We start from the raw sequence: 22730 nt of genomic DNA, 5'->3' as shown, positions 1-22730 counted from the left end.
CAGAAGATCTATGCGATTGGTTTTGGGGGCATATGTATCTGCCTTCCTCTGGTTGGTTCTGAGTTGGAAATAGGGGCCCAAATGAGAGAAACTGGCAGTCACTGACCAAGTCCCCATCTTCTGGGCCAGTTGATGACAGACTGAGCCCACAGTTCTATCTCTATGTGTGGTGTGGTCCAACTCTCACATCCACACATGGCTACTGGAAAAACCACGGCTTTGACTATTTGGATCTTTTTAAAAATTTTCTTTTTGTTTGTTTTTTTATTGCAGTAATAATATACCCTTATTACCCTAGCTTTGTTTATATCTTGGAGGAATGGGAGTGTTGGCTCAGGAAAGAAAACAGAAAGGAAAAATAGAGAGAGGGCACAGGACGAGAGTGATTTGTGTGTGTGTGTTTGTGAGCAGGAGGATATTTCCCTGTCTCAGCTCTCACCTGAAAAAACAAAAAAACAAAAAAACGGTGTTGCAATGCCTGTAGGCATTTGGCAGGAGAATGGCAAATATGTAGAACTGGCAAGTCAATTGGAAACATCTTAACTAGAATGTAGGGAAAAATAGATTTTCCCTAGTTTACTTCATGTGATGTTTTTTAATATAGACAAAGAATTCACTTCAACTTTATTAGAAAATTGTTTTCTGAGTTTTCAATCAGTTTCTTCAGTGGCATCTTTGTACCTTGTAAAGTTGCAAAGTTTTCCATGTGAGGATGCTCTTAGAAGAGAAAGTGTAAAATGTAATTGCTTTGGTAACATTTTGCAGCTACATCAAGAAGGACTTTGATGTCCCTGTGGTTTCAAAATTCAAATAACATCAACTGGATTTCCTAGACTTTTTTTTTATATATATAACTGATCTACATTTGTATTAATCACAAGGTGCTGACAACTTGACAAATATTCCTTTGCATGGTGTTCAACTGATATTTTCAAGAGTCCAATAATATATCAAATGGAAGGGCGGAAGAGCTGATAAAAATAAATTTCCCACTGTTGATGGCCAGAGCTTTAGATCTGTAAAAATTGTTCGTAGCTACAAGGTAGCATTACTTCAAAGAGATGAAAATCATCCAAATGGAGTGGAAAAACTTCAGCTTTTTCTGAACCACACTTCAGTTGAGGGAAAAGAAGGTATCTCCATTATTAACCATGGGGAAAAAAGCAGCAGTGTATGAATTTTCACAGTGTGTTTGTTATTTCCTTTTGGACACAGTGTTCCAGGAAGCCCAGCTAGGTGATGATCTTAAGCCCCAAGCAGATGGTCTTTAAAATGATCATACAGATTTTCTTTCATAATGAATCTCATGAATCCTATAGGACTTATAACAAGAACTGTTCATACATATGAAAAGACAGATGTTTCTTTAGTCACTGCTCACCAGTTCTTTGGCTGAATCCAGGAAGAGCCATTAGCTATGACTTTATTTTCAAGCAGTTGAGTTACATGAGACTTTAGTCTCAACTAATTAGTGTCAAAACACCTTTTAAATGGAAATTATTTTTTTCTCTGGGGTGGAGGATAGAGGCCTTGTGTTTAGGAGAATGGAAAATTAAGTCTCCTTTCATATGTATTTTTTATTGTTTCATAAGACTTGGGACATTCATTGGGCTTCTTTTTGCAATTTTTGGTCCACGTAGCAAGACACTGTTCAAAACCTGTTTTCTGTCTGATGAACAGTGAATAGACTGACTATATAGAAAAAGCATAAATTCTAAAGTTTGGATGTAATTGTGGTTTCTAATACTGCTCCATAAGGCAGGAAACTGAGTTCCAATCCAGAATCTATCACTTGTTATTTTCCAAGTACATCTTGATGGATATAAAAAGATATTTGAAATAATTCAGCCTATCACCAATCTATCATCTTCCAAGTCACCTGAAGAGTTCTTTAAAATAAACCCTGAATATTCTTTGGAAGGACTGATGCTAAAGCTGAAGCCCCAATACTCTGGCCACTCAATGTGAAGACTCTGCTGCTGCTGCTAAGTCTCTTCAGTTGTGTCCAACTCTGTGCGACCCCATAGATGGCAGCCCATCAGGCTCCCCCATCCCTGGGATTCTCCAGGCAAGACTCTACTCATTGGAAAAGACCCTAATGCTAGGAAGGGTTGAGGGCAGGAGAAAGGGGAAACAGAGGATGAGTTGGTTAGATAGCATCACCAACTTAGTAGACATGAATTTGAGCAAACTGCAGAGATAGTGGAGGACAGGGAAGCCTGGTAAGCTGCAGTCCATGGGGTCGCAAAGAGTTGGACACAACTTAGCCGCTGAACAACAATCAAGCTCCAAACCAGTGGTACAACATCCAAATTTCTGGTAAGAAGGCTTAGAGAGAAGCTGTAGTTTTTTTAAAAAAAGTGATTATTCATTTCCTCACATCTAGGAGAGAAAATAATATGCATTTTTCACAGTTGGCTATACAAATACTCCTCCCATCTAAGTCTGTGTCTCCAGCTATGGAAAATTCTTAGCTTGAACACACTTTCTTATTTTCACCCACATAAATTCACCACCTTATAGCCCTAGATACATCTACCTACACACACTTACATTCACCACCAAATAGCCCTAAATACATCTACCTACACACACTCACACATACTCACACTCTTACATACTCATACATAGATGTGCACACTCACACTTCCCTCACATGATACCATTATGCTATTGATCAAATATTTTGTGCATATTAACATACATATGCATTTGAGTATATCACAATCTTTATCAATTTGTTGATCAATTCACCCATTCATAGGGGCTCAATTTTTAATATTTCTCCATTGAATCAATGTATTTATTATCAGTAATAAAGCACACAGTAGGTACAATTACAAAATAACAGTAATTTTAATACATTATTAACAATGTAGTCTTAATAATTAGACGTGTGTTTTCTGCAAAAATAGCAGTAATTTTAATACATTATTAACAATGTAGTCTTAATAATTAGACAAGTGTGTTTTCTGGAAAGAAATATGACCATTGAAATATTTACAATATTAGAAAAATGGAAATAACTCAAATACTGGGCAATTAAATGACCACGTGCAACATGCCTGTCTTAAGGTCAAAGACTATTGAGTCATTGACCAGGATGCTCATAAAATTGTGTTTAAAGACAGAAATGCTTAGATTAATATTTTAATTTTAAAATTCAGAATATAAGTGCTTGCTGCTGCTGCTAAGTCGCTTCAGTCATGTCCGACTCTGTGCGACCCCATAGAGGGCAGCCCACCAGTCTCCCCCATCCCTGGGATTCTCCCGGCAAGAACAGTGGAGTGGGTTGCCATTTTCTTCTCCAATGCATGAAAGTAAAAAGTGAAAGTTACGTTGCTCAGTCGTGTCTGACTCTTAGTGACCCCATGGACTGCATCCTATCAGGCTCCTCCATCCCAAATCAGCTTTTCAAATCTTTTATTATTTTTTATTTTTTAATTGAAGTATAGTTGATTTACCATCTTTAAGGCATATGCTGCTGCTGCTGCTAATGCTGCTAAGTCGCTTCAGTCGTGTCCGACCCTGTGCGACCCCATAGACGGCAGCCCAGCAGGCTCCCCCGTCCCTGGGATTCCCCAGGCAAGAATACTGGAGTGGGTTGCCATTTCCTTCTATAACAAAGTGATTTACTTATACATATATATATGTGTGTGTGTGTGTGTGTGTATGTGTATTCTTTTTCAAATTCTTTTCCACTGTGGGTTATTACAAGTTATCACAATATGTGTCTCTGAGCTATACAGTAGGACTTTGTTGTTTAACTATTTTATATACAGTAGTGTATATTTGTTAATCCAAATTTCTAGTTTATCCCCCTCCCCATCTTTTCCCCTTTGAGTGAAGTGAAGTGAAAATCACTCAGTCGTGTCTGACTCTTTGTGACCCCACGGACTATACAGTCCATGGAATTCTCCAGGCCACGATACTGAAGTGGGTAGTCTTCCCCTTTTCCAGGGGATCTTCCCAACCAGCAACTGAACCAGGGGTCTCCTCCATGCAGGCTGATTCTTTACCAACTGAGCTATCAGGGAAGCCCCAAAATTTGTTTTTTACGTCTGTGAATCTATTTTTGTTTGTAAATAAGTTCATTTGTACCACTTTTTAGATTTCACATATAAGCGATATCATGTGATACTTTTCTTCCTCTGACTTATTCCACTCTATAATAACGTCTATGCCTACCCATGTTGCTGCAAATGGCATTATTTCATTCTTCTTCTTTTTTGAGTAATATTTCATTGTATACATATACCACATCTTATTTATCCATTCATCTGTCAATGTGAATTTAGGCTGCTTCCATGTCTGGGCTACTGTAAAGAGTGCTACTGTGAACATTGGGGTATGTGCATCCTGTTGAATTAGGGTTTCCTCTGGATATACGCCCCACAGTGGGATTGCTGGATCATACGGTAACTCAATTTTTAGTTTTTGAAGAAACTTCCACAGTGTTCTTCATAGCAGTTGAACCAATTTACTTTCCTACCAACAGTAAATGAGTGCTTTTTATTCTTCCCTCTCTCTCTTCTTCCTGTCTCATTTTCTTATTAACGGGAGACAACTGTAATGCAAAACTTTTCATGTAATTTTTTTAAGAAGTATTTTAAAAAGAAGCTGATTTGGTGAAAATGGTGCTGAATTTCATGGGTTGAATAATTATCCAGAGACCTCAAACCAGATGAAGGTGTTAAAACAGAGGGTGAAGGATTGCCCAAGTCAATTGCCCCGTGAGCGTGTCTGAAGTCCTCTCGTGACCTTGAACTTGAAGTTTGATGCTTGCCAAGGAGAAAGGAAATATAGCCTAAAACCTCCCCAACCTGGGAATTCTAATAGGAGACCTTCATAAAGATGAGATCCCAAAGAACTAAACCCTCAGTGGAAAGATGAATGTTAAATCCCACACTGAAGGCATGTTTCCCTTAACCTTGAACAGGAAGAGGGAAAAATTCTCTTTAAGAATTCATGATCATAAACATACTTTATATGGGATTTGGTTAGATATTTAACTGTCTGTCATGAAAAATAAAACCTCTCTTTTCATTCAAAGGGACCTATCACTGATGTCCCCCAGATGGCTAACTTAGACTAATTTGAAATCTTAGTGAAGCAGTGCAGAGTCTCCAAAGAGGTTAAAGACCCCCAAAACACTCACTCTCCATCATTCTCTCTCTCTCTGTCTCATGTCTCCCTCTTTATCTGTCTCTCTCTCATATACATATGCACATATCATAAAAAGCCAGCCAAACAAGCAAACTCCATCATAACAAAACAGCATGAGAAACAGTGAGAATAAAAAATAAGATAAGCAAAAGCACAAAGATTTCAGTTTTCAGAATTATGAAATGCAGAATTTAAAAATATGTTTTACTAAATAAGAAATGAAAGAGGTGTTTGAAAATATAAATCAGGAGCAAGAGACTATAATCGTGACAAAGTAGACCTTCAAGTCATTTATTTTATTTTTTTTTATTTTTTTTATTTTTATTTTTATTTTTTTTAGTTTTTTATTTTTTAAATTTTAAAATCTTTAATTCTTACATGCATTCCCAAACATGAACCCCCTCCCACCTCCCTCCCCATAACATCTTTCTGGGTCATCCCCATGCACCAGCCCCAAGCATGCTGCATCCTGCGTCAGACATAGACTGGCGATTCAATTCACATGATAGTATACATGTTAGAATGTCATTCTCCCAAATCATCCCACCCTCTCCCTCTCCCTCTGAGTCCAAAAGTCCGTTATACACATCTGTGTCTCTTTCCCTGTCTTGCATACAGGGTCGTCATTGCCATCTTCCTAAATTCCATATATATGTGTTAGTATACTGTATTGGTGTTTTTCTTTCTGGCTTACTTCACTCTGTATAATCGGCTCCAGTTTCATCCATCTCATCCGAACTGATTCAAATGAATTCTTTTTAACGGCTGAGTAATATTCCATTGTGTATATGTACCACAGCTTTCTTATCCATTCATCTGCTGATGGACATCTAGGTTGTTTCCATGTCCTGGCTATTATAAACAGTGCTGCGATGAACATTGGGGTACATGTGTCTCTTTCAATTCTGGTTTCCTCGGTGTGTATGCCCAGCAGTGGGATTGCTGGGTCATAAGGTAGTTCTATTTGCAATTTTTTAAGAAATCTCCACACTGTTCTCCATAGTGGCTGTACTAGTTTGCATTCCCACCAATAGTGTAGGAGGGTTCCCTTTTCTCCACACCCTCTCCAGCATTTATTGCTTGCAGATTTTTGGATCGCAGCCATTCTGACTGGTGTGAAGTGGTACCTCATTGTGGTTTTGATTTGCATTTCTCTAATAATGAGTGATGTTGAGCATCTTTTCATGTGTTTGTTAGCCATCCGTATGTCTTCTTTGGAGAAATGTCTATTTAGTTCTTTGGCCCATTTTTTGATTGGGTCGTTTATTTTTCTGGAGTTGAGCTGCATAAGTTGCTTGTATATTTTTGAGATTAGTTGTTTGTCAGTTGCTTCATTTGCTATTATTTTCTCCCATTCAGAAGGCTGTCTTTTCACCTTGCTTATATTTTCCTTTGTTGTGCAGAAGCTTTTAATTTTAATTAGATCCCATTTGTTTATTTTAAATAGAACTTTTAGTAATCAGTAGGAAATGGCAACCTACTCCAGCACTGTTGCCTGGAGAATCCCATGGACAGAGGAGCCTGCTGGGCTGCAGTCCGAGGGGTTGCAAAGAGTCAGACACAACTGAAATAACTTAGCAATACAGTAATTAAAATTTATAAGCAAAATAAACATTTTAAGCAAAAGATTTAGTAAGAGCCAGAGAAAGAGTTAATGAACTGGATGATAAAAATGCAATTAAAAGAAAAGAAAAATTGTAATATTCAGCACAAGAAGCCAAAGAAAGATACAAAAGGGAGAACAAAGTATGAATATCTAGAATATTCTAATCAGCATCAGAAGGAGATAATAGATTCAAGACAATTTTCATGAGACAAAAGCTGAAGACACTCAAGGATTGTTGAAACATGAATTTTAGATCCCAGATCCCAAATAACTCAAACAAAGTAAATGAACATAAATTGACCCTCAGAGACATTATATTAAGGCTAGAGAAAACTATCTAAAATGAGAAGACTTTAAATATCACCTTCAGAACGTGGGAGTGTAATAATTGACTTAGCAGCATGTCTATAGACCAGCCGTTAAAGGACATGACAATGAACACCCAGACTGCTCAAGGAGTTTAGTATTCAACTTCAGCTCTATCCTGAGCAAAGATCTTTCTTAATTTATAAGTGAAATAAAGATATTTTAACCAAATAATAACTGAGAGAATTTACCACCAACAGGAGTTCACCAACAATATAGTAACAGTTGTACTTTAATAGAAAGAATATGATTCTAAAGAGAAGGTCTGAGTTGCTAGAAGGAAGGATGAGAAAAATTAATAAGTATTTGGAGAAGCAAGATATAGACATTGACTTTCCATGACAATAATGTCTAAAGATCTGGGGACTTCCCCAGTGGTCTGGTGGTTAAGACTCCACCTCCCAAAGCAGGGGTGCGAGTCTGATCTCTGGTCAGGGAACTAAGTTCCTTCATGACATGCAGTAAGCCCAAAAAGAAAGGAAGTCATATCTAGACAATTTATGGGTGGTTTTATCAAACAGCCAAAGAATAAATCAATTAAAACTATACAAGCTCAGAGAACTGAGAAATAATACTCCTTTAATAGTTTCATGGCACTAACATATGTTTAAGCATGAAACCAGAAAAGCTAATCTCATTAGTAAAAGCAAATGCAAAAATAGACAAAAACTAATGAAAAAGTTGGTTTATTTCAGGAATACAAGATTGGCCTCACACTAAAACATCAATCAGTATACCTTACTGAATTTTTTTAAAAAAAGTGTTAGATTCAGCACACCATCCACTCATGAACTAAAAACATGAAGTATTTAGTCAATTAAGGGTAAAAAGGAATTTTCATGCCTGAGAAGTAATATATTTTAAAAACTATTAAATTTAATAGCAAATGTAACTCATTTTTAAGGTGGGGAAAAAATCAAGACTTTATTTTTAAAGCTGAGAATATATCTATTCAATATTGTATTCAAAATCCTGGGTAAGGCAGTAAGTCCAGAAATAGAAGCAAAAGACAGAGGCACTGGAATAAAAATTAAAACTGCCATTATTTTCAGATACTAGGTTATCTATGAAAAAATAACCATAAATATGGAATTTATTGGAGTCACTGGCATAAACTTGCACATAAGTTTGAGCAAGCTCTAGGAGTTGGAGATAGACAGGGAAGCCTGGCATGCTGCGGTCCATGGGATCACAGTCAGACATGAATGAGCAACTGGACTGAACTGAACTGACTGCTATAAAATCACTATACAGGTTTCAAGTGTGTTTCTCTACACATAAAACAACCAGCTAAAAATGCAATACAAAAGAAACTATGTACAATAGAAAGAAAAAAAGTGCCTAGAAATAAAATGGATGGACAAGAAAGCTCTGGTACATATACACAATGGAGTATTACTCAGCCATTAAAAAGAATACATTTGAATCAGTTCTAATGAGGTGAATGAAACTGGAACCGATTATACAGAGTGAAATAAGCCAGAAAGAAAATCACCAATACAGCATGCTAACACATATATATGGAATTTAGAAAATTGGTAATGATAATCCTGTATACGAGACAACAAAAGAGACACAGAGATGTAGAACAGAGTTTGGGACTCTGTGGGAGAGGGAGAGGGTGGGATGATTTGGGAGAATGGCATTGTAACATGTATAATATCATATAAGAAATGAATCTCCAGTCTAGGTTCGATATAGGATACAGGATGCTTGGGGCTGGTGCACTGGGATGACCCAGAGAGATGGGATAGGGAGGGAGATGGGAGGGGGGTTCAGGATTGGGAACTCATGTACACCTGTGGTGGATTCATGTTGATGTATGGCAAAACCAATACAGTATTGTAAAGTAAAATAAAGTAAAAAAATAAAAAATAAACTGAATAAACAATAAACAAAAATTAAAATAAAAATAAATAAAATATCTTGCAAGTTTTAAAAGAAGAAATTTAAAAAATTTATTGAAATGGCTAAATATGTATTTTAATATAAATTTATTTATTTTAATTGGAGGTTAATTACTTTACAATATTGTGTTGGTTTTGCCATACATCAACATGAAATGGCTAAATATGTTTATTTGTATATTGGATAAGATATTGGATATTGGATAAGATAACCTCATATACTGTAAAGGCTGTATATTGTTGACTTAAAGAAAAATACACAATATAATAGTTGTGAGCTTATGTTTTACTTAGAGTCTTACTGAGGACTACAGCCTGGAAGACAACCACTCTGTGCTACAGAATTGTTATGAAGAGGTAGGGGAGAAGCCGAATATGTATGTCTTTTTTTTTGGCTAGTGTATACCTGCAGTGAAGCATCAGTTCAGTTCAGTTCAGTTCAGTCACTCAGTCGTGTCCAACTCTTCACGACCACATGAACCGCGGCACACCAGACCTCCCAGTCCATCACCAAATCCCAGAGTCCACCCAAACCCATGTCCATTGAGCCGGTGATGCCATCCAACCATCTCATCCTCTGTCGTTCCCTTCTCCTCCTGCCTTCAATCTTTCCCAGCATCAGGGTCTTTTCAAATGAGTCAGCTCTTCGCATCAGGTGACCAAAGTATTGGAGTTTCAGCATTAACATCAGTCCTTTCAATGAAGATTCAAGACTGATTTCCTTTAGGATGGACTGGTTGGATCTCCTTGCAGTCCAAGGTACTCTCAAGAGTCTTCTCCAACACCACAGTTCAAAAGCATCTGTTCTTCAGTGCTCAGCTTTCTTTATAGTTTAACTCTCACTTCTGTACATGACCACTGGAAAAACCATTGCCTTGACTAGATGGACCTTTGTTGGCAAAGTAATGTCTCTGCTTTTCCATATATCTTTGTAAAAGATTACTGATAATCATAAATAGATATTATCAGCTAATGATATTAGTGCTTTCCTATGGGGGATATGCAAGAATCTGGATTCTTGATATTCTTCCTGAGATATGCATTGATTTAAGGCTTGTTTAGGGCTTCTTAGGTGGTGCTAGTGATAAAGAACCCCCCTGTCAATGCAGGAGACATAAGAAATATGGGTTTGGCCCCTGGTCAGTAAGATCCCCAAGAAAGCACTTTAGCATGCTTTCTTGTAGAATCGCATGGACAGAGGAGACTTTCAGGGTATAGACAATAGGGTCACAATGAGTGGGACATGACTGAAGCTACTTAGCACACATGCAAGCCAGTTATTTCCCAGCTAGAGCCCTTCTTCCCATTTTTATTTGTTTATTTATTTTAATCCTGAATTCTCAAGTTGCACAGTTGGTGGGCAACTACATTGGGTTATGCCTTAACCTTTGTAGAACTGAGTGGTGAACAATGCTCCTTTGTTTGTCTTTGTGCACAGTATCTATACAGGAAAACATGAATTTGGATCTCTATCTCACAACATTCAGAAAACTCAAGGGTTGTTAAATTAATTACTTTATAAGACAGTACAGATGCAGAATATCTTGATGACTTTGGGGCAAAAAAAAAAAAAAAAAAGATTTCTTAAACCAAACTAATCCGTAAGCAAAAGGTGATACACATAAATTCATAAAGAATGAAAGGATGACAGGACAAATCAAAACTGATGAAGATATTTGTAACACAAGTCTAAGTATTTGTAAGAGGAATATATAAATACTCTGTGGAATAATAAAAAAAATAGGCAAAATTATCTCAAGAAGAGAAGAAAGTTGGCATAAAGGTGATAGGATAAAGTAACCTTTGAGTGTAGTGTTTAAAAAGAGAAAGAAAGCCAATTTGTCTAAATCAATGAGAGGAAGTGAGGGGCAAAGTAAATGGAAGGAAAGCAACCTGTACCATGTAAAGCTCTGGGAGTTTATAAGGATTTTGGACTTAACTGAAGGCACAATTGGAAGCCAGTGAAGCATTCCAAAGAGGGAGATAATGTGGATTGTTATAACTTTTTCGAATATCCCTGTGATCATTGTCAAAGGCTGAAGGGGCATTGCCTAAGAGCAGTGGGAAGTTACTTGTCAGGTTAAAGTGTGACTTCATGCAGGGAGGAGCAGAGGAAATGGTGATGTAGACACTGTTATGAAGCTTGAACCCAGCTGATGGAGTACACAGGGGGTGAAAATGACGAGGGAAAAAAAGCAGATATGTTTTCCAGAATTTAAATTAAGTAGGGTTATGCTTCACTTTCACTTTTCACTTTTATGCTTTGGAGAAGGAAATGGCAACCCACTCCAGTGTTCTTGCCTGGAGACTCCCAGGAACTGGGGAGTCTGGTGGGCTGCCTTCTATGGGGTCGCACAGAGTCAGACACGACTGAAACGACTTAGCAGCAGCAGCAGCAGCAGCAGGATTATGTTGGTGCCAGTTGAATAGATGGAAAATTCTGGGGCAAGTGTTGGAGAGGAGAATCTAGAGTTTTGTTTTGGACTTGTAAGAGTTGACCTGCTCATTAGAACTACACCCTGGAGAAAGGATAGGCTACCCACTCCAGTATTCTTGGGCTTCCCTGGTAGCTCAAATGGTAAAGAATCTGCCTGCATTGCAGGAGACCTGGGTTCGATCCCTGGGTTGGCAAGATCTCCTAGAGAAGAGAATGGCTACCCTCTCCAGTATTCTGGCCTGAAGAATTCCATGGACAGAGGAGTCTGGCAGGATACAGTCCACGGAGTCACAAAGAGTCAGACATGACTAAGCAACTTTCACTCAACTCACCTCACTCACAGTAGAACTATTTCTGTTGTTGGTTAATAGACAAGACACTTATTAGGTTGGCCAAAAAGCTTGTTTTTCTTATAGAAAAACCTGAACAAACTTTTAGTCAGCTCAATAACTTGTGGGGTATTATAGACTATAGGATTTGAATCAGTTGGATGAACATTTAAGGCAGATTTTTGCCATTTGCATTCTAGCCATGGCCGTAACACTATGACACTTTCCCTTTATGAGCTCTGTTTTCCTCATCCTCAAAGGCCATCATAAGGTTTAAATATTATGTGTATATTTTACATTCTTGGCACATTTTAGGTACTTAAATACTAATGAGGCTCTTTCCCTTCCATAGTTTATGATGAGAGAACCAAGTGAAGCAATGGTGTCCATTAGATGTTATACAACTGGGAGTATGGGTGAAGGAAAAATCTATTGATTCCAATTCCAATTAATTTTTTTCAAGATCTCTTTTTTGTAGTTACACCCTCAAACTGGTAGATAATAATAGGTGATCAGGTGCTCAGTTGTGTCTGACTCATTGTGACCCCATGGACTGTAGTCCACCAGGCTCCTCTGTCCGCGAGATTTCCCAAGCAAGATACTGGAGTGGGTTGCCATTTCCTTCTCCAGGGGATCTTCCTGACCACGGGATCAAACCTGTGTCTCCTGTGTCTCTTGCACTGCAGGCAGACTCTTTACTGCTGATATAGGTAACATATTTTGCTATTTTCTCAAGAGTAACCTCCTATGAGAGGTGAACAGTCTTGCATCCTGTGTGGGAGAGAACAAGAAGGAAAATTCAGGCATTGAAATGAAGAAAATAGGGTATGTGAGGTCAAAGTATGATGATCGCTGGCTAATTTACCAGCTAATGACAACCTTAATTTTAAGAATCCATCTCCACTAAGCAGAGCTAAGTGCTTACCTTCTTCCTTTGCAAGTTACCAACCAGATGAATTTCCTCACATTGTTCTAGGAGGGAAGAAAACTAGACTTTATTTTCTGCTATCTTCATGCACAAGTGAAGGTCAAATTAAAGGTTAAATACAAAAGAAAGAGGGATAAATTGAATGCGCGGGTAAGGGAAGTGGATGCATCTTATAGAATAGAATGAGATCTTTTTTGAAATTATTTTAAAATTTCATTTCAAAACATATCTCTGACTTCCACTGGCATACCGTTTCAGATTGGTGAACCTCATAGGTCTCTTTTCTTTTTCTCCTTCCGCTCTTTTCCCACCCCTTCTTCATGTCTTTTTTCTTCTCTCCCCGCCCTCTATTCCCATTCTCCCTGCTTCCTTAGCCCTTTTTTCTCTCTCTCTTCCTGTCATCGATACAGAGTTTTAACAATGATGTTTCAGAGAGCAAGGTGAGTGACTCCTCTTTGAAAATTGGTTTTACTGTCTTCCTTTATGGCACTTTGGAGATAAAGTTGTCCCTTTACTACTTGAAAATGCAAAATTGGTATGCCAGGAAAATGTAATATTGTAAGGCATGGTATAGATACCATTGTCTGGTGGAATGACAAATGTTAATCCAGGTTCACGTTCCAGTTTTATCTTTCCCTTGCTGTATCATCTTGGAAAAGCCACTTTGAATCTGTTATATAAATGGGCCAAAGACAGTCCCTGTTTATTAAACTAAAATGGTCCCTGCTGTGTTTCTGATTTCAAAGCATCATTGGACCATTAGCCTAAAGCCTGCTGACATTAAAATCAAAATCTTACATATATACATATGCAGAGATGCATCTATAGCTAGCTATCTGTCTGTCTTTCTCTCTTTGCAGAGAGAAACGAGAGAGTTCAAATAAACATATATTTTAACCACCTAGAGCCTATGTACTTCACATTTCCTGCAAAACTGCAACCATCATCTGCTAACCACTGACATGGCAATCTTATAACTAGATCTCACCTGCTGCCTCCCTTAGGAGTTCATGATCCAGATATTCCTCATTTGCTGCTGAGAGATAGGACGCATCACCCAGACACGGAAGCACCCTCTATGATTTGCTCTTCTCCCTTGGGAGGTCCTTCAGAGACCTTTTGGAAGGAGGTCCTATTTCCCCAAAAGCTTTGTGCCATGGTCTGTGGACAGTCTTTGCTGTGAGAGACTCCTCCCATGCCACTCTGTCCAAACACAGCCCCAGAATGCTGTGCTGCTGCTTTTGGTGGCTTTGTCTTTTTCTAGATTAATCCTGAAATCCTTGAACTTGTCACAGTGTCTCACTTATAAAATAGGGAAATATTATTTAAGAGTCTAACATCATGCTGGAAATTTAATTGGACATCATTAAATGCATTACCCCCTTTTTTGAGTAATTGATTCATATGCTGTCCCTTGTACTAGAGCAAGGAGAGAGGAGAGACAGTAACCATTATTCTGTCATGTACTTAAACATTTTAGAATTGCCTGTTTGGGGCTGGAGGAATAAAGTTGTAGTCGTGGAGAGTTTGGATCAGTTGGCTCTTTCAAAGTAATTGATTGGAATCTGCCAAATTCCCATATTGCTTGCCATTTAAGGGGACAACCCTACAGACAGTGAATGTCATCCCATATCTTTCTCCTTAGGAGGATGTGTGTGTGTGTGTGTGTGTGTGTGTGTGTGTGTGTGTGTGTGTGTGTGTGCTTGCTCAGTTGCTCAGTCTTGTACGACTCTGTGCAACCTTATGGACTGTGCTTCTCTGTCCATGGAATTTTCCAGGCAAGAATACCAAAGCGGATTGCCATGCCCTCCTCCAGGGTATCTTCCCGAACCAGGAATCAAATCCATGTCTCTTGGGTCTCCTGCATTGGAAGGTGGATTCTTTACCACTATGCTACCTGAGAAGCTCCCTTTAGGATGATAGTATAACAGACTGTCTTTTGCTGGGACGATAGGAGAAATATTTTCCATGTTCGGATTAGTGAATAAGCAAATTTCTTTTCCTTCTAGGGATAGGTAGGGACAAGTAAATGAGCAAAACAAGCAGTCATTCTCTCCTAAAACGTACTCTGGCAGGGGAAGTGCAGGGCATGGTGGAAATACACAAGACAAGCAGTCATTCAGAACAGAGGGTGTTCAAAACACCCATGACCACCAAAAAGGTTTGTGCCCCACAGCATATCAAAATATTGAAACCAGATTTCTGCAGTTGCAAAAGTATAGTGACTTACTTGAGAAAAAAGCTCACTTCCTCCAAGAAGCCATTCCTAACTTCCCATATACTAGAACAGTGTGGGCTGCACTCTGTAATATAAAGTCTCTATTATAGTACTAATCTATGCTATAATCTAATCTATAATATAAATCTAATCTAAATATAAGTCTCTATCATAGTGCTAACCTACACTATAATCTAATCTATAATATAAATCTAATCTATAATATAAGTCTCTGCTGCTGCTGCTGCTAAGTCGCTTCAGTCCTGTCCGACTCTGTGCGACCCCATAGACGGCAGCCCACCAGGCTCCCCCGTCCCTGGGATTCTCCAGGCAAGAACACTGGAGTGGGTTGCCATTTCCTTCTCCAATGCATGAAAGTGAAAAGTGAAATTGAAGTCACTGAGTCGTGCCCAACTCTCAGCAACCCCATGGACTGCAGCCTACCAGGCTCATCTGTCCATGGGATTTTCCAGGCAAGAGTACTGGAGTAGGGTGCCATTGCCTTCTCCAATATAAGTCTCTATTATAGTACTAATCTACACTATAATCTAATCTATGTCTAATCTAAAAGTCTATATTATAGTGCTAATCTATACAATCTAATCTATAATATAAAGTTGATATTATAGCATGATATTATAGTACATTATGCTTTAATGGAGAGTTTTGGTGTACCAGGGCTTCCCTGGTGGATCAGACGGTAAAGAAACTGTTTGCAATGCAGGAGACCTGGGTTCGATCCCTGGGTTGGGAAGATCCTTTGGAGAAGGAAATGGTAACCCACTCTAATATTCTTGTCACGAGAAGCCCATGAACAGAGGAACCTGGCAGGCTACAGTCCACGGGGTCGCAAAGAGTCAGACATGGCTGAGTGACTAACACTTTTTTTTTTTTTAACACTTTTGATATACTCGATAAAATTTTATATGGGGAAAATGATACCAATACTCTTGCTTGATGCATGTTGCCACAAAGTTCCAATTTGTAAAAGACATGATACCTGCTAAGTGCAATAAGGCAGAACAGAATAAAACCAGATATGCCTGCATGATAAAATATTTAGGAAAAAAAAGAAAGATATATTTTAAAAATTAATCAAAGCAAGAGATACATTGAAAATAAAGTGGGCAATGTGGGCAATGGAGCAGGAACTGGTGGAGCAAGAATCCTGATGGTGATGTAAGTCTGTTGTCTGGGAAAGAAGGGAGGGAAGGAAGGAAGGTGGGTAGGTACACCCTTAGATGTCAGAGCAGAAAGCCTTGTCTAGGGTGAGGGAAATCACAGAGTAAAGATTACTTATTGGATGAGCCCCATATTGGGCTGGAAATGTCCACAATCATGGTCCTGCCACACACCATCATGGCTGGAGCTCTCCTCTGATAGGGTAGCCTCAGAGTGAATTCAGCAATGGATCCTGAAGCTGTGGCAACTATTAAAGGCTGTCAGCTCACTAGACCCCTTGCTATGAGTCTTCTTGTGAAAATGGAGTTGAGCAGCACGCTAAGTGTCAGCTCTAGTCCATCCCTCGTGCTGCACAGATTGACTTCCTCATCCACGTATGGGGAACAACTCCCCCACGGCACACAGATACTAAGAAGAGGAACATGAGTGGGATGAATGGCAGTCACCATTGCTACAGTTGGTCACGAGGTTGCAACCGGTACTCTTTGTCTTCTCCTTGTGTTATCCATTCTAAATGCCCCTCACCCTCAGTAATCACCTCTGCAGGTTCTTGCTGGCTTACCCGGTGGTGTAACTGAGACAATCATTCCTCAAGGAGGGAAACTCTTCATCAGGCCAAAAGTGAAAGTCTATCAGTCATGTTCTACTCTTTGCAATCCCATGGACTGTAGTCTGCCAGGCTCCTCTGTCCAAGGAATTCTCCAGGCAAAAATACTAGAGTGGATGGCTATTCCTTTCTCCTGGGATGCTTCCTTAACCCAGGGATCAAACCCAGGTCTCCTGCACTGCAGGCAGATTCTTTACCACCTTAGCCACTAGGGGTCATTAGGTCAAGGTTGCCCCAAGCGTCCATGCACACATATAAAAGCAAGGAGTAGCAAGATGCTTTCCATATATTCTTCCTTTACACATAGTTGGAAAGCAAAAACACCTCTTCTTACTGATCTGAGTTAATGAACACTGGGAAGATGATGATTCATCTTCCTGCCAGTAGGTCACTTTGGGCCTAAGGAATGCTAAAGTTCCCAGACAATCACCAAAGCCTGTTCAATTCAGTTCAGTCACTCAGTCGTGTCCAACTCTTTGCGACCCAATGAATTGCAGCACACCAGGCCTCCCTGTCCATCACCAACTCCCAGAGTTCACTCAGACTCACCTCCATCAAGTCCGTCATGCCATCCAGCCATCTCATCCTCTGCCGTCCCCTTCTCCTCCTTTCCTCAATCCCTCCCAGCAACAAAGTCTTTTCCAATGAGTCAACTCTTCGCATGAGGTGGCCAAAATACTGGAGTTTCAGCTTTAGCATCATTCCTTCCAAAGAAATCCCCGGGCTAATCTCCTTCAGAATGGACTGGTTGGATCTCCTTGCAGTCCAAGGGACTCTCAAGAGTCTTCTCCAACACCACAGTTCAAAAGCATCAATTCTTTGGTGCTCAGCCTTCTTCACAGTCCAACTTTCACATACATACATGACTACTGGAAAAACCATAGCCTTGACTAGACGGACCTTAGTTGGCAAAGTAATGTCTCTGCTTTTGCATATGCTATCTAGGTTGGTCATAACTTTTCTTCCAAGGAGTAAGCATCTTTTAATTTCATGGCTGCAGTCACCATCTGCAGTGACTCTGGAGCTCACAAAAATAAAGTCTGACAATGTTTCCACTGTTTCCCCATCTATTTCCCATGAACTGATGGGACCAGATGCCATGATCTTCATTTTCTGAATGTTGAACTTTAAGCCAACTTTTTCACTCTCCTCTTTCACTTTCATCAAGAAGCTTTTAGTTCCTCTTCACTTTCTACCATAAGGGTAGTGTCATCTGCATATCTGAGGTTATTGTTATTTCTCCCGGTCTTGATTCCAGCTTGTGTTTCTTCCAGTCCAGCATTTCTCATGATGTACTCTGCATAAAAGTTAAATAAGCAGGGTGACAATATACAGCCTTGACATACTCCTTTTCCTATTTGGAACCAGTCTGTTGTTCCATGTCCAGTTCTAACTGCTGCTTCCTAACCTGCACACAGATTTCTCAAGAGGCAGGTCAGGTGGTCTGGTATTCCCATCTCTTTCAGAATTTTCCACAGTTTATTGTGATCCACACAGTCAAAGTCTTTGGCATAGTCAATAAAGCAGAAATAGATATTTCTCTGGAAGTCTCTTGCTTTTTCCATGATCCAGCGGATGTTGGCAATTTGATCTCTGGTTCCTCTGCCTTTTCTAAAACCAGCTTGAACATCAGGGAGTTCACAGTTCACGTATTGCTGAAGCCTGGCTTGGAGAATTTTAAGCATTACTTTACTAGCATGTGAGATGAGTGCAATTGTGCGATAGTTTGCACATTCTTTGGCATTGCCTTTCTTTGGAATTGGAGTGAAAACTGACCTTTTCCAGTCCTGAGGCCACTGCTGAGTTTTCCAAATTTGCTGGCATATTGAGTGCAGCACTTTCACAGCATCATCTTTCAGGATTTGAAATAACTCAACTGGAATTCCATCACCTCCACTAGCTTTGTTTGTAGTGATGCTTTCTAAGGCCCACTTGACTTCACATTCCAGGATGTCTGGCTCTAGATGAGTGATCAAACCATCGTGATTATCCGAGTCATGAAGATCTTTTTTTGTACAGTTCTTCTATGTATTCTTGCCACCTTTTCTTAATATCTTCTGCTTCTGTTAGGTCCATACCATTTCTGTCCTTTATCAAGCCCATCTTTGCATGAAATCTTCCCTTGGTATTTCTAATTTTCTTGAAGAGATCTCTAGTCTTTCCCATTCTGTTGTTTTCCTCTATTTTTTGCATTGATCGCTGAAGAAGGCTTTCTTAGCTCTCCTTGCTATTCTTTGGAACTCTGCATTCAAATGGGTATATCTTTTTTTCTCTCTCTTTTTTCTTTTACTTCTCTTCTTTTCTCAGCTATTTGTAAGGCCTCCCCAGACAGCCATTTTGCTTTTTTGCATTTCTTTTCCATGGGGATGGTCTTGATCCCTGTCTCCTGTACAATGTGACGAACCTCATTCCATAGTTCATCAGGCACTCTATCTATCAGATCTAGGCCCTTACATCTATTTCTCACTTCCACTGTATAATCATAAGGGTTTTGATTTAGGTCGTACCTGAATGGTTAGTGGTTTTCCCTACTTTCTTCAAGTTGAGTCTGAATTTGGTAATAAGGAGTTCATGATCTGAGCCACAGTCAACTCCTGGTCTTGTTTTTGTTGACTGTATAGAGCTTCTCCATCTTTGGCTGCAAAGAATATAATCAATCTGATTTCGATGTTGACCATCTGGTGATGTCCATGTGTGGAGTCTTCTCTTGTGTTGTTGGAAGAGGGTGTTTGCTATGACCAGTGTATTTTCTTGGCAAAACTCTATTAGTCTTTGCCCTGCTTCATTCCACATTCCAAGGCCAAATTTGCCTGTTAGTCCAGGTGTTTCTTGACTTCCTACTTTTGCATTCCAGTCCGCTATATAGAAAAGGACATCTTTTTTGGGTGGTTAGTTCTAAAAGGTCTTGTAGGTCTTCATAAAACCATTCAACTTCAGCTTCTTCAGCGTTACTGTTTGGGGCATAGACTTGGATTACTGTGGTATTGAATGGTTTGCCTTTGAGATGAACAGAGATCATTCTGTCATTTTAGCCGGTGGTCCATGGTAAAAATGTGGCTCCTTTGGGGACTGGGAATGCTAACTCCAGAGTGTATAGCACCTGGGGGACAAGGAGCCCAAATGAGCCCTGGGAATCCTGAGAGTGAAGATATGTGTGAACATTGCTGCTTTCATTCCTTGGTTCTTGGACCCACCTTCCTTTCTGACTAGGAAAACAAGACTTACAAATTTCTCTGTGCCAGCACTCTGTTTTGAGTAATGGCATCCCAAACTTCCAGAGCAACATCTCTAAGCAGGTGTCACAACTGTGTCTTCACTAAGCTACTTTAACATTCTATCAAGTCAATTGTCTTTCCTTTTAGATTTCTATCCGGCTGGGAGGCCATTGACTTCCACCCATAAATCTATATATGTATTCTCACCTTAGGCTATTTCTGCTCTCACACAAGGGACAACCAAGTTCAGCTTTCTTACTTCTATCCACTGGGAAAAAATATATCTCTCTTGTCTTCCAGTGCTGTGTCTTAATGTTTAAGGCAACCACCATCTGTTTTTGATTTGCATGAACATCCCAAACTGACATATACATCAACCAAGTTTGAGTAGTTTCCTCTTCTTTCTGGTGGTCATATGATACCTGCTCCCTCTCTCTCTCTCACACACACACACACTCAATCAATCATGTCTGACTCTTTCTAATCCCATGAATTAGACTCTTTTGTCCATGAAATTCTCCAGGCAAGAATGCTAGAATGTGTAGCCATTCCTTTCTCCAGGGGATCTTCCCCACCCAGGGGTTGAACCAAGGTCTCCTGCACTGCAGACAGATTTTTTGTTATCTGAGCCACCAAGGAAGAACCCCCCCCCCGCCCCCGCCACCGCCCAGCCACACAAAATTACAGGTGTGAGCTGGGTGCAGTAACGATGCTATTGTGCTATGTATCAGTGGGTCTGGCTCACATGGCCATGAAGCTTTTTCATTGCATTTGATTCTACTTGGTCTTAGTCCTAGACGTAGTTTCATCATACAATGAACTGCTGCTAGATCCTAAAGTTATGGATTTCCCAACTTTTATATAAATAGGACTGATAGAATCTACTCATAATAGGCAGCCTGGGTGTGTGATTACTAGTGTCTCATAACTATGTGCTTCGTCTCCTTTGGCATGCTGTAATGGGTCAAGAGTACTTTCTTGATTGAATTGCTGCAGATGGCATGTCCTTGCCTTAGAACTTTAGGGGTCAGCATCTGGACTCATCCGCAATGACTTGCCACATTCCGTACTGCAGCCTTTCCCACTATCATCACCTCCAACTGTTTAAGATTCCCTCTATGTCAGGCTACCTTCCTTCATCCTCATGGGTTGTAATGGAAACTACAGCCCCTAATGCTAAAGCCTAAGATAGTGAGGCCACCATCTCCATGAATATTGATAAACCCTGCTCTGCCATGACTCTTTGAATACCCACTCTGCTCTTTAGAGGAGAGCTACCAAGAAAACTCTTAGAAATGCTATGGCCTCTCTCACAAGCACAGTCCTGATTGTCTTGATGAATGGATCTGAAGCTTTCATACTCCTTTCATGGAGTATACTTTTCTGGTGGACCTTCTACCTTCACTTGACATGATCATTTTGCTATGCCCACTTCTCTTAGCTTCTCTGTTCCTCTACTGTTGGTCACAGTAACTCAGGTCATCCTATTTTGTTCAGGATAGGCCATCACTTCTAGGCTTCAGAGATGTACAATAGTGAGTTTGCCCTATACGGTAAAGAATCTGCCTGCAATGCAGGAAACCCGGTTCAGTTCCTGGGTGGGGAAGATCCCTTAGAGAAGGAAAGGCTACCCACTCCTGTATTCTTGCCTAAAGAATTCTATGAACGGAAGAGCCTTGCAGGCTATAGTCCATAGGGTCACAAAGAGTCAGACATGACTGAGCGACTAATCCTTTCACTTTTACTTTTCACCAAAGTGTTAAACCACATGTCATAAAAGATGCTTCAAGACGATGAATTTATGTTTGTCCAGTCCATAGGGTCACGTGCCAACAGGCAATCAAGCACTCTTAAACTCCAGTTCCAGGAGTGCGTCCCTGGATCCTCGGTGTTTGCTAGGTGACGTTTGCAGCTTTTGTAAGGAAGGTATAGCATCTTTTGTTTCTATCAGACCTAGCAAATCCCCAGCTGAGCCTGATATTGTGGGATTTATTCTCAGTTATTGGTCCATGATCCAAAAGAACAGACAGGCAGCTCCAGAGAGGGGATCTTATTGCTTTGCTGGGGAAAAGCTTTTGCAATATCTTCGTGCACAGGGGAAATTCTTGCTCTTACCAGGGAGGGCTGTGTCAATTCTGGAGACACTGATGGACCAGGTGAGGTCAGAAAGCTGAAATCCTTAAGATCATCTGTAGAGATGCCTTCCCATTCCATTTCTCAAGGCCCAGATTTTATCAGGATCTTTATGTTAGTAAAACTGACCTGTCTTGATTCAGCCAATGTCCCTGGAGCACTCGGCGATGACTATCAAATCCTATATTTTCTTCTGTGCTGTGTCTGTTCTTCCACTGAGAAGATAAGGACTTCTTAAACTGTGAAGAAACCCTCTGCTTCTCATGCTTATCTTTTAACTGCTTATTGATAGTTTTTAATTCTTTTAATAGGCCATTTCTATGGACTAAATGTTTATGTCTCTTCAAAACACTAAATCCCAATATTGTGGTATTTGGAGGTGGAGTCTTCGGGAGCTAATTAGGTTTAGATAAGATGATAAAGAGGTATGTGTGCTCAGTCATGTCTGACTGTTTTGTAACCACATGGACTGTAGCCAGCAGGTTCCCCTGCCCATGGGGTTTTCCAGTCAAGAATACTGAGTGGGTTGTCATTAAATTCTCCAGGGGATCTTCCTGACCCAGAGATCAACCTGCGTCTCTTATGTCTCCTGCATTGCAGGTGGATGCTTTATCCCTGAGCCACCAGGGAAACCCT

Source organism: Ovis aries, chromosome 6 (genome assembly GCF_016772045.2).
Source record: "Ovis aries strain OAR_USU_Benz2616 breed Rambouillet chromosome 6, ARS-UI_Ramb_v3.0, whole genome shotgun sequence".
In the NCBI taxonomy this organism is placed as follows: domain Eukaryota; kingdom Metazoa; phylum Chordata; class Mammalia; order Artiodactyla; family Bovidae; genus Ovis; species Ovis aries.
The sequence above is the reverse complement of the archived record's forward strand: the minus strand, read 5'-3'. Positions refer to the sequence as shown.